The sequence below is a fragment of the Acomys minous genome (genome assembly GCF_964271855.1).
Source record: "Acomys minous genome assembly, chromosome: 1".
Taxonomy (NCBI): Eukaryota; Metazoa; Chordata; class Mammalia; order Rodentia; family Muridae; genus Acomys; species Acomys minous.
Window position 1 is genome coordinate 67,977,755 of NC_140483.1, and position 12,355 is coordinate 67,990,109.

General features: G+C 46.1%; 1 long non-coding RNA gene across 1 annotated transcript; it reads right to left on the reverse strand.

The window, feature by feature from the left end:
• Positions 1-1,447: 1,447 nt before the first annotated feature.
• On the reverse strand, positions 1,448-10,997 carry LOC311595392. The gene is made up of 3 exons (XR_014778423.1): positions 10,783-10,997; positions 3,118-3,262; positions 1,448-1,681 (listed from the first exon to the last, which is right to left on the reverse strand). It is a non-coding gene; the product is annotated as an uncharacterized lncRNA (long non-coding RNA).
• Between the last annotated feature and the right edge of the window lie 1,358 nt (positions 10,998-12,355).

Sequence of the window (12,355 nt, forward strand, 5' to 3'; positions counted from 1 at the left end):
TCTTAGTGTCCTAGGAGGCCAATAGGTTTGCATCTCTTAAAGATGGCCCTTAACGATTGGTGCCTTCCAGCTGGCTTTGACTGCTTGATTCTTTTCTGTCTTCTTTCTTCCTTTCTCCCTCCCTTCCTTCCTTCCTTACTTCCTGGCTACGTCTCTTTCTATCTCCTTGTACTTTCCCTCTCAGTTCTCCCCCCTCCCCCCTCCCCCCTCCCCGTCTTCCCTCCCCTTTTCTTCCCTTCCTCTCTCTCCCTTTCCTCCTTCACTTGTCTCCTCCTGTCTTTTTCTACAGCCTCTCCTTCCTCTCTTCCTTCTACCTCTAGTCAGCTCTCTTTTTCTGTTTGTTGCCCTCCCCCGCCCCCGCCCAGCCCCGTCCCCCACCCATCTCAGTATCCTCTGCTATAAGAACCTATCCAGATTTCCTAGCTCAAAGATTTTTTTTTTAACCAGAAAAATCCATCTCCAGGGCCCTGGTCCATGGTCCGGAAGAGGAAGAGCTGAAGGAAGTTGTCCCCGTTTATCTGAAAGCGCCCTGGAAATTGGATGCAAGCCCCTGGGTCATGGGGCTTCCTTCCTATCCTCCAGATCGCTAAATATTTAGCACTGGGGCAAGAGGAGCCCGGGGAGGGGAGGAGGGGGCAGAGCCCATGGCTGTGTCTGCCTGTGTTTGCCTCTTACAATGGGAGGATAGGGACAGAAAAGACCCAGGCACGACATAAATATTTCCTATTATGGAAAAACTGAAGCCACAATGGAATCCGTCATGCTTGTGATATGAGAGACGGACAATATTTCGGGGCTGCCGCCACGTCGGCACCTGAATGGAGTTTATATTTTGTTTATGGAGCTCAATCCGCAGCCTTTTTATTTATTTATTTATTTGGCCCAGCCTGTGTAATTCTTCATGGGAGCTCGAAATGGCTGCGGGAGCAGCTCAATATTCCATTTATTTTATTTATAAAAGAAATTCAAAGGCTGAAAAGATGAAGTAATTGACTTACCGGGATGACAGTTAAACCCACTAAATTTAATCTTATCCTCTCAAGTACAACATATCGCGCTTACAAATTATCGCTAGGCACCAGGCAGCCCGGCGTTCCTCACCTAATGCAAATGGAATGGAGGCTGCTGTTATTGTATTATCTGACTTTACTATCGGCATTAATCCGGCTTAGCTCACTTAATGATGCCACTTGTGGCTCAGCAAAGGCAGCAGAGAAGTCTATAAACTACTTCCATTAAAATGCAAATCGGGCCCGCCGAGAAAATAAGTGACAGAAAAAAAAAAAAAAGTCGGAGACTTGGGCGCTGCGAGCCGGGCCCCCACAGCCCGCGTGATCCCAGATGATAGCCTTGCCTCGATTATCTGCGCGGGGGCCCAGAAAGGGAGCCGGCCCCGCACGCAGCACCTCCACAAAAAAAAGTGTTTCAACAAGCCAGGCTATTTAATTTCTGGAGAGATTTATATTTCTTTTTGTTGTTAGGAAATGAACAAATACTTATCAATGTAAAAACTTGCTATCTCCCATCTCCCAGCCAGGTTTTCCATACTGATATTATTTGCGCCGCATAACACAGGAAATGAAAATCTTCTCCATTCACGGTCGCCACAGTATCTCCAAATCCTCTGCGAACAGGCTGGCTGCCGCCTCCCCTCACTCTCTCTCTCTTGCCTACTCTCGTCCTGGTAAACAGAAAGGAAAACTTCAGTGAGCTTGGGAAGGAGACATCTGCAAGGCTCGCAATTCTCCAACTAGACTTGAACCTTGGGTTTCTGGGAGACCCATCTTTTTCTGTGCAGCTGAGGATGAGCTGGGGAGCAGCGTGGAAGCCGGAGGGGGCTGGGAGCTCAGCGCTAACATCTGTTTTACTTAAGGGGCCTGATTTCCTTTTTAGAGGAGAAAGTATGTATTCCCTTTCAGTGGGACGCATCCCCAGGCCCCGGGGCTTGTATTGATTCTGAACAAGACCTAATAAAAGTAAAGGGGCTGATCTCGCTTCGTATTTTGATTCCTTAGTTCCAACAGTTTTTCTCCAGTTCTTCTGTGTCACTGGGGGATGGCAGTATCTCTCTTCCACTCTGGTGGAGCCTCTGGGCTCTTTTCGTGTGGGTGGCCTACGAAAATCAAAGGGCACATAGTGTCCTGGCGTGTCCTCTGTAGTCAGAGTCTCAAATCCCGCGAGAATTTATGACGCGAGCTGAAGGATCAATACTAGTTTTTAAATACTACGGTATCTTTTATGGAGACAATATTACAACAAAAGCATTTTATCCTGTCACGGGTATCCAGTTAAAATTTATTTGAGGCCTGTCATTGGCAAACTCCCTGCTCCACCCTCAGAGTTTTCTACCACGGGGACGGGGGCGGGGGGAGGAAGCTACGTGTTGCGAGAAAGGATGGTGCTGTCCACACGGAGCCTGGGATGATGCAGAGATGGTGAGAGCTTTTGGAAACCAGATGAGAGCTTCCTTCTAAGTCTGAAGTACTCGTATGGGGCTCAAAGGGATGGTGACATGTGTTGAAAGGTGACTTTGATAGTGAGGCCTGCTCACCGGCAGCAAGTGGACTTCCTTTGGTCTCTAGGGACTGCTTCTTAGGCAAAACCAGATCCCTGGCTTCCAGAGAGAAAAGAATTTCAGGACGAGCCATTATGAAGCCGGATTAGAGTTTATTAAAAATAGAAACGAAGGTATCAGAGGAAGACTAAAGCCCACCTCAGAACATGGATGTGGGTTTCTTGGTGAGAGAGATGCAGCTTGCTTTAAAAAAAAAAAAGACAAACAAAACAAGAAACAAAAACAAACAGGAACACCAGAAACATGCATCTTGAGGACAGGGGTTAAAGGAAAGAGTAAGCCACATCCAGGTCTGGTACAGGATTCTCAAGGGACAGTCACAGTGAAGTGCCTCAGCCTTAGCCACATTTGGGTGGCCAAGACACAGCAGTTCTTTTCCCCTTTTTTGTTGAAAATGAGGGTGTAGGGTGGTGGTTCTGGAACTACCTTGGAGATATTAATCTGATACAACAAAAGCAGGAGCCACTAGGCTGGCAGGGGGGCTTCTAGTGAGAGTTCTAGAAAATGACAGATCGATAATTGGGAAAAGGAAAAGGCCTTACGCAAATGCTGTTAACTGTTGGAACTGTTGCTTCTCAGCTGGTAGAGGCTTCAGTCAGATTCCCAGGGAAACAAGGCCTTTCCCTTCCCAAGATGGCTCAGCAGGTAAAGGTGCTTGCCACCAAATCTTACAGCTTGAGTTTAACCCTGGGGACATACATGTGACTCATTGAGACAATCAATACCCAAAAGTAACCCTCTGGCTTCCACATGGGTGCCACAGTGCGGGCACATATGCACGCACGCACGCACGCACGCACACACATATCTCTGTATAACACACACATACACACACACACACACACACACACAAATCTGTATATAACATATATTACACACACACATATATGTATTTAACATATATTATACACATATACATATATACACACATATATATCTGTGCATAACGTATGTTACATATGTGTCTGTAGTTAACATATATTATACACACATACACATCTGAGTTTAGAGAGGCAGGGGAGAATTTGTTAATGAAAGAGTGGAGGCTATACTATGAATCTGTCTGCTACAATTCATATGTTGAGACTCAATCACACATATGATTACACTAGAAGATAAGCTATTTAGGAGGTGATTGGGCCATGAGAATGATTTTGTGGGCTCTGGTGGCATAGGCCTGCAAGTTTCGCTGCAGAGCTGGAGGCAAGAGGATGAGGAGGACGGAGCACCTGTAAGTGGAGTTCTGCCTTTAGGAGACATCCTAGAACATCAAGGTTCTAAAGTGTGAGGACACACAGTGAGCTGACGCTGATCTTCTCCAGACTTCGGGCTGGGGAGACATTTCTGTTCTTTTTGATGCTGGGGGACTGGGGAGTGCATGCATTTGTGTGTGTGTGTGTGTGTGTGTGTGTGTGTAACAGGACCTCTCACTGGCATGGGACTTGCTGATGGAGCTCACTGGGCTAAGATGGTCAGTTTTACACAAAGGGAAAGTGTTCCCTATAGTTTCCTAATCTACCTGCACTACAGTAGCGTTGCCTCATGCAAGAACAGTCGCTCAAAGTTGTAGCTTGCTCGTTTCACTTTAAAACTGTGATGAGAGAGATAAAGCAGTGAGGCCATATCCTTGTCCCTTGATGGGGAGTAGGGATATCTGCCTGTGGGGCTATTGAGGGTTCTGATGAGATAGAGTACATCAGTGCTTGTCAGAGTAGGTATCCAAAGATGATCTCTTTTCTGTGAGCTCAGATAATGTGAGAGTATTAACACAGGGACACGGACTGCATGGGACCAATGCATTAAAAGAAAAAAAATGCACATAGACTTACTTAGGAGATGGCTCAGTGGCAAAAGTACTTCCTACAAAAGTAAAGCATTGGAACTGGTTTCTTCAGAACCCACATTAATGCTGGGTGAGTGTAATGGTCTACATGCAATCCCAGCATCCAGAAGGCAGAGAGAAGCGTCCCCAGAGCACATTAGCTAGCTGGGCTTCCAGAAAGGATACTCTGGGTTAAATGAGAGTCATTATTTAAGGTGGAATGTGATTGAGGAAGACACCAAACATAACCCTGGGTCTCCATACACATACACCTGTGCACACCCACTTGCACGCACATTCAAACAAACACACAGCCATGCATGCCACACGTTTACATACACAGGCAACAAACAAAAGGAGGACATCATCCCCCCCACCCCACCCCTTCCCCCCTAGTTTGCCGACCTAAATCGTATGTTCTTTCCCCTCCCCCCTCTTCTTAAAAACTTGGGCACATGCTTTCTGACCGTGGTCTCTGTGTAATGAAATCGGACACGTCCCAGTTTCATGGTGTTTATCTGCTTGTTCATTATCCCACAAATGTTTACAATGTGATCATGACATGCCAGGCCCTAGGATAGGTAAGGAGATATAGCAGTGAGCGAGACAAACAAGATCAGGGGACTAAGGGACTTGTGTCCTAATGGGAGAGGAAGAGAGAAAACAAACACACACCAAATAAATCAATACGGGAGCAAATGAAGATTACAATGGCAAATCATGATAAATGCTACTAAGCAAAATGGAGAGGGCGATGGGGTAGGGAACGTTCCATCCAAATATTTTGATTTCCAGGCCCTGCCTTCTGAAAAAAAAAAAAGCATGCATACGAATAAACAGTATGTGGTGCCTACCCCACATCTCAGGCAGCTGCTTCTAGTTAACCACTGCTGTGTAACAAAACACCCCGAAAGTCAGTGACTAAAAATATCAACAATATTTATTTTACTCGAAAACAGCAGTTTGGGCAAAACTGACTGAGGGGAAGTTCATCTGGCACCGCGTGCCCGCAGCTGTGGGGGGAAGCGAAGGCTGACTGCTGGGCTCCTCTGGGGACTGTCTTCTTCACATGCCTGAGGTTGACCCTGGCTGTGAGCAAGGAGGGCTGCTGCTGAGGCTGGGGCTAGCACACTATATGGCTTTTCTATGGGGGGTAACTTGGCTTCTTCAAGGCTTGGAGCTGAGCTCTAAATCATGAGCCTAATAGAGAACAGACCGGCTAGATATAGTGCCACTTAGCCTGTCCTAGCCCTGCAAGTCCTGTCGTGACGTATCTGCCTCAGACCTTGCATTAGAGGCGAGTCACCAAGGTGGAATCGTTTCCAAGGTGATGGGAGGTAAAGCTCATCTTCCCATAGGAGGAGTGTTAAGATCTGTGCTTGGCTGCACAAGACTGGGCACATGGATGCTCCTGCTGGAGCTGGAGAGGTGGCCTCATAAGGTATAACCTCTCCCAGGGGATTTACAAGTAGTTAGTGGTGGCTAGAGGGGTAGAAGTGGGCGTGTGTAGGAAAGATGATTTCTTCAGAGGAGAGGCCATGGGTAGGTTGCTCATGTTCCTGTAAAAGACCCTTAGCACATACTCTTCTGAGTAACTCTAATTGAATGCATAAGCTCTTGCATGCAAAAAGCCTAGAAAGTAAGCATGGGGGGGGGCAGGGGGTGCAGATAGCTGGAAATGGGGAGGGGATCAGTGGGAGGGTACAGGAGAGAAAAGGGGATAGTGGGGTTTAATACGATCACAATACATTATCTGCATGTACGCAGATGTCATAATGAGACCCATTAGGTGTACTTAGTACATGTTAACTGAACACTTAAAAATAAGAGAACAACTGGTTGAAATTTCAAGTCCCTCCAAGTACAGAAGACAGGCTCAAGGTCCTATTCCCTGTGGTTCCCTCCTTCAGGTTCCTCTCTCCCTCTCTCTGTCTCTCTGTCTCTCTGTCTCCCTCTCTCTCTGTCTCTCTCTCTCTGTCTCTCTCTGTCTCTGTCTCTGTCTCTGTCTCTCTCTCTCTCTCTCTCGTGCGTGCGCTCGCTCGTAGGCTACGTAACCAGTCTTCCTGATGTACTTGCTTGATTTCCATTTACCTGCCTCCACCACTGCCTTCAATAGTCTACTCAAAAAGCATCCGAGCTCTCCTCATGCCGACATTGCACATCTGCCAAAGGGTCTTCCCCTAGTCTACTTCCGGAACCCTCGGAAGGAGGGGTTGGATTTAGAGAGAAGAGCACCCAGCCAAGTGTTTTGTTATTGCCCACTAAATGAGACACAGTGCTGCATGTCCTTGTCTGCCTTGTCTGAAGTTGTTCCCCAATTTCTACTTACCCTTCAAACTCAAGCTCAATCCCAACTCCTTTTGCCAATCTTCTGCCATAGTGCACTAAGCTCAACAGCAGTGGCTACCACCAGCATTTGCCGAATGCTCGCTGTGTGGCAGATTGTTGGTTTTTCCATTTCTCTGTGTGTGTGTGTGTGTGTGTGTGTGTGTGTGTGTGTGTGTGTGTGTGTGTGCAGTGTGCTGCATACTGTGCATATATGTGTATGATTGTTTACTTGCGGGCACATGTATGTGAACACGCATGTCTGGAAGCCCAAGTTTGATGTTGGGAGTCATTATTCTCCATTATTCTCCCGCCTGACTCGCTGAAGCAGGGTCTCTCAAACCCAGAGTGACCAATATGACTAATATACATAGCCAGCTAGTCTGGGAGTTCCCTGTCTCTGCTTTTCAAATCTAGAGTTGCAGGTAGGTTGTCACACCTGTGCACCATTTATGTTGGTTGTGGCGGTGCAAACTCTTGTCTTATACTCGAGCGCAGGCACCTTTAATTCCTTGGCATCTCCTTAGTGCCCCCCGCCGCCCCACCACTGCCCCATTTCTGCTAATTCTTATAGCACTGATTACGTTTGTCCATGGAACAGATGGAGAAACACAGACAGAGTTTTTCCTCAAGGCAAACATCTAACACGAGGCCCATTAGGAGATCAAATCTGCCTGTCAGCTGAGGCCAAGCTTTTTCAAAAACAGAAAGCACAAACTCTGCTGGCTACAAAGAGATGAGTAGTGAGCGAAGGCAAACTACTGGGTGCTTCCTAAGTTGCACTCAGTGGAATTCCGAGCAGTTGTGGACTTCTTAGAGTGGTGGTGGGAAACAGAACTCTAATCCTCTGCAAAAACAGCAGCAAGTGCTCTTGACCGCTAAGCCATCTCCTCAGCCCTTGAAATGGAAGGTCTGCATTTGTCTGTTAGCCTCATCAGGATGTAGGCACACCACCCTCTGAGGCGTATTTATAGGTTCCTTAGCCTTTTCAACTGACAACTGACCAGTCAGGATTTAAGGCCTAGGTTCGATAAAGGGTGTCAGGCAGCTTGTCAGTTCGTCCCCAGCAATTTTGAAATAAGTACTTGTGGAGCTTCAAATAAAAGGCCGTGGGTGTGGCTCAATTGATAGAGTGCCTGCCAAGCATGTAGGAAGCCCTGGGTTTCATCTGGGCTCTCCAGGCAAAATGATGCAGGGGTGGGGACTCAGGCGGGAGGGTCTGAAGTTCAAAGTCCACTATGGTGTGAGTTCGAGGCCACCTTGGGCTACGTGAGACCCGGCTACAAATGAAGACACAAATCTCCCATTCTCTGGTTATGTCATCCTTACAGTGAATTTCTGTTTCTGCACCGCTAAAGTTTGGAGTCCTCCCCCGCAAAGACCAGAGACGTCCTCCCTTTCTGGCATTTGGAAGTGATGGAAATTATGAGGTAGGATGCAGTGAGGGAGCAGCTCCAATCGAGGTGTCCCTTTGCATGGTATCTTGAAAGGGTGTCTCAGTCTCTTTCCTTCTTTTCTGCTTCCTGTCCCAGGCTTTTTGGGGCCTGGCTTTTTGGGGATCATGGCTACACTCTACAAAACAATGAGCTAAAATAAACCTTTCTTTCTTTTTTAGAAGTTGCTTTATCTCAGGTACTTGTTGTAGTGCTTGAGAAAAGGACCTGATGCAAAGTTGAGTGAGACTCCCTCGGGCATATGAAAACAAAACAAAAAACAACAAAAAGGAAAGGACTTTGGTGTAGACTGACCTTGTAACTTGTGTTGACCAGTCCAATAAAATGAGAAGGAGTGATTGCTGGGTCATCTAAATTGAGGGCTCTGCAAGTTTGCCTTCCCTTTTTACAATTCTACCCACGGGGTTGGGATGGAGATCCAAATAGATATGTTGTCTCACAAAGTTAGACATAGTACATAGTAAACATCTATTAACTGACAAATGTTCAAGTCAATTATCTTATTTGACATGGGAAACTTGTTCTTCCATAGGTGACAAGTATACTTCACTCCTTAGGAAGTTTTTCTTTATTAGGGTGGCCTGTGCTTTCTTTCTATTCTTTTATTCTTTTTGTTTGTTTGTTTGTTTGCTTGCTTGCTTGCTTGCTTGCTTGTTTGAGGGCTTATGAGCTCCCCAGCTATGGACTTTTGACCAGGTTGGAATTACAGTACCGGATATAAATCCTCTCCGGTGGGGCTGGTTTCAAATCTAAGCACAAAGTAATTGGTTACCCCCATAGTAACTATGCCACTAATGCACAAGTGGGTACACCTTGTGGCTTGTGTTCTCTTGGGAGGACTGCCTATTCATTGGCCTACAGAAAGGAAGCAGAGAGAAGGAAGTCACACCTTCCAACACACACACACACACACACACACACACACACACACACACACACACAAAGGAGAATGTTTAGGAGGTTTGTTGGAATGATGATAAATATTTATGGACTTTTATGGGTAATAGGACACCTTTAATTTCTTAGTGTAATTTCCCATTAAACGCTCTTATTTGCTCTTCATGACAAATATTCTCTCCAGCTTTACCTTGTGGCTAGCAAGTTTTGTCTACAAAAGGCCGTAAATGTTGTAATCACTATATGCTTGACATCTCAGTGGTAATTCCACATTAGTAATTCAAAAGCAGCCCTTAAAGCAATTTATAGATAAATTCATGGAGCTGCATTCCAATAAAGCTTTACTTATAAAACCAGAAAGAGAGCTATGGTTTCCCAGTGTCTGCGGTAGGAGATTGAAATCAGTGTTTGTTCTGGTTTCATTATGTTGCTGTGATAAAACACTGAAAGGATTTATCTGGCTTATATTTGTAGGTCTCAGTCCATCACTGAGGGAAGTCAGGACAGGAACTCAAGCAGAAACTTGAAGTAGAAACCATCGGAGAACGTGCCGGCCGGCTCACAGCCTCATGCTTTGCTGGCACAGGACCACTTGCCCAGGTAAAGGTGCTGCCCACAGTGGGCTGGGCTCCCACATCAATTAACAATCAAGACAATGCCCCCCACCCCACCCCAGACATGCCCATAGGCTGGTCTGATCCTGGCAATCTCTCAATGGAGACTCCCTTCTCAGACGATCTCAGTTTGTGTCAAGTTGACAACCAAAGCTAACTACAAATGCAGTAAAAACTTTTTCCGAAGATTGCTTCTAGCCTCTCAATGGGCAATTAATATAAGCAACAAAGTATAGGTGAGTTTCAATAACCCTAAACTATTAAAACAAAGGAGACTAAGTTCATTGTGGCAAGAAAAGGGAGGCACAATGCGTAATGTAAGAAACTGTTTAAAAAATTAGAATTGTATGCAATTTCCAAGTTCTGCCTCTCTGCAAGGCCCTCCTGTCTGTGAGAGTTTTGAGTAGAATGGCCATTCTTTCCCACTGATGAACCACAAATGGGCTGAAGATATTTGCATACCTTTTTTTAATACATAATATATACCAGCACTCTAACCTCTGATTCTTCTTACTAAATTCCATTTAATTTGTCATTAATTAGTAAATTGTTATGTGAAATGCCTGCAAAGCATCTTGGGTGAACGGGCCTTGGCGTGATGATTATTCTTTTGCGAGCTATCTGAAATTGTTATTGCTGAGCAATTTCCATGAAAATAGAAAGGCCTGTGAGCCGTTCTTTTAAAATAAGAATAAAATGAACTAAATGGGGGAGAACAAATAAAGGCAATAATAAATCAAGGACAAAAGACAGGAAACTAGTCTCCCCAAAAAGTGTCTAAGAAAGTACAGTAGTCTCTTGCGGAGGCAGGTGCTTCCTCAGCTCTCCTTGAGGGTGGCAACACAAAAGACTCAAAGGCAAAGCTAGAAGGAATCTTGAGAAATTCAGTTAGTATCTGCCTCAAGAATCTTCTGAAGGGTGGGGATGGGGCCTCTGCGGGAGTTGGTTACAGGCAAGGCCTTTCCATCTCTAGGACACAGACAGCATGTTAACCCTTTCACTGTTAGTTGCAGAGCATGGAGCCCCCCACCCCACCCCCCACCCCCCATGCTTTCTTTTCTTCCCCTCTTTCACTTCAAGCCAAAGCAAACTCACCTTCACTTTTGCCTTCAAACTGCTTCCCGGGTTAATTCTCCTTTTGGCCTCCTCCGGAACCAAGCCCAGATGAAAGGCGGGCCTCCTCCTCCGCCCCTCCGCCCTCCCTTCCCGGCTGGCCTGCTCCTCTGCTGAGTTTCAATGGCTGATTGAACAGTGTGTTAGGTTCACTGAACTTGGTGTTGGCTTGGGTTCCAAGCAGAGACAAAGTCAGCTTCCAGGACAATTTCCATATGAAAGCAGCTGAGGTCTCTTTTCCCATTTTGGAATTCCAGGCAGCACCCTGGGCCCAGACTCCTCTTTTCCCACCCCCATAACCCAACCCACCCCAGTCTCCACCCACTCCAACTTCTCAGCCTGAGGATTCCGGCTCTCAGGCTCTCACTAGTTACTGCAGCCTGAGAGAGCAATCTTGAACTGAAAAAGAAAAAAAAAAAAAAAAGAGGAAACTACATTTGTTTCCTGTTCCCTGGGGTCAGAGGTTGAAGAGTTTGTCTATAAGGATGTAAATAGGTGGTGGGGTATGGGAAATTCTAGTTAGGAGGAGGAGAAAGTGGAAACTCAAAGGTTACTAATGCCGCATTGAAGAAAATTATAATTCCCACTGCCAACTATTTAAGAACAAATATAACCCGCTAAGACTTAGCCTGGATGTCTGGAAATTGGGTGTTTCATCTTTGGTGAACTGCTCCAAAATTCTTGTTTCATTTCCAAGGTGTGGTTTCATCCATCTAGAAAATGGGTAAGTGAAGGGTTCGTTCATTGGAAGCCATAGAAAGCCTATTAGCAAAGGCTATCCTCAAAGCAGAAGGAACTCATGAAGGCACAGAGCTGTGTGGTTGATGGAGCGAGGCCCGCGGGCTTTCATCACCTTTCACTCTGAACACCTTCAGAACTAAGTAGCCAGCTGGGAAGATGGCTTAGTCGGGGGTGGGGGAGTTGAGGGGGGGAAGCACTTACTGTGCAAGGGTGCAAACCTGAGCTCAGATCCCCAGAACCTATACATGTCACTGGACAGTGCTTATGTCTGTATTCTAGTAGCCATGTAACCAGACATGATGCAGAGACAGGAGAATCCCCCAAAGCTGATGGACTGGCCCTCCTGGCCTGTGGCAAGGGTAAGCAACAAAAAAGGACACTGGCTCAAACAATGTGGAAGTAGGGGGACATTAGGTTGTCTTCTGAGCTCCACATAACATGCAGTGCTCATACACACACACACACACACACACACACACACACTCATCGTACACAAACACAAAGGTTAAAAAAATAAAGACATCCCTAGTGTCCAAATGGGCTGTTTTCCACTGGCTTGCATTAGTATCGGCGGTGCCTCCCATACCTGGTCATCTTGCAGTTACACTTCAAACAATGCTTTGCTTTTCCCTGTTTTTACAGAGTAAGACACATTGGTCTAGAGGGGTCTGGTGTTGTTTTCATTACGTCCCCTAAGAACTGCCACTTCTATAATGAGGTGCAACTGTCTGGAGGATGGCTCAGACAGCTGGAATACGAACGCCACCCAATCATGATAGAACCCATGCCTTGGCTGGGAGAGCCAACATGGCTT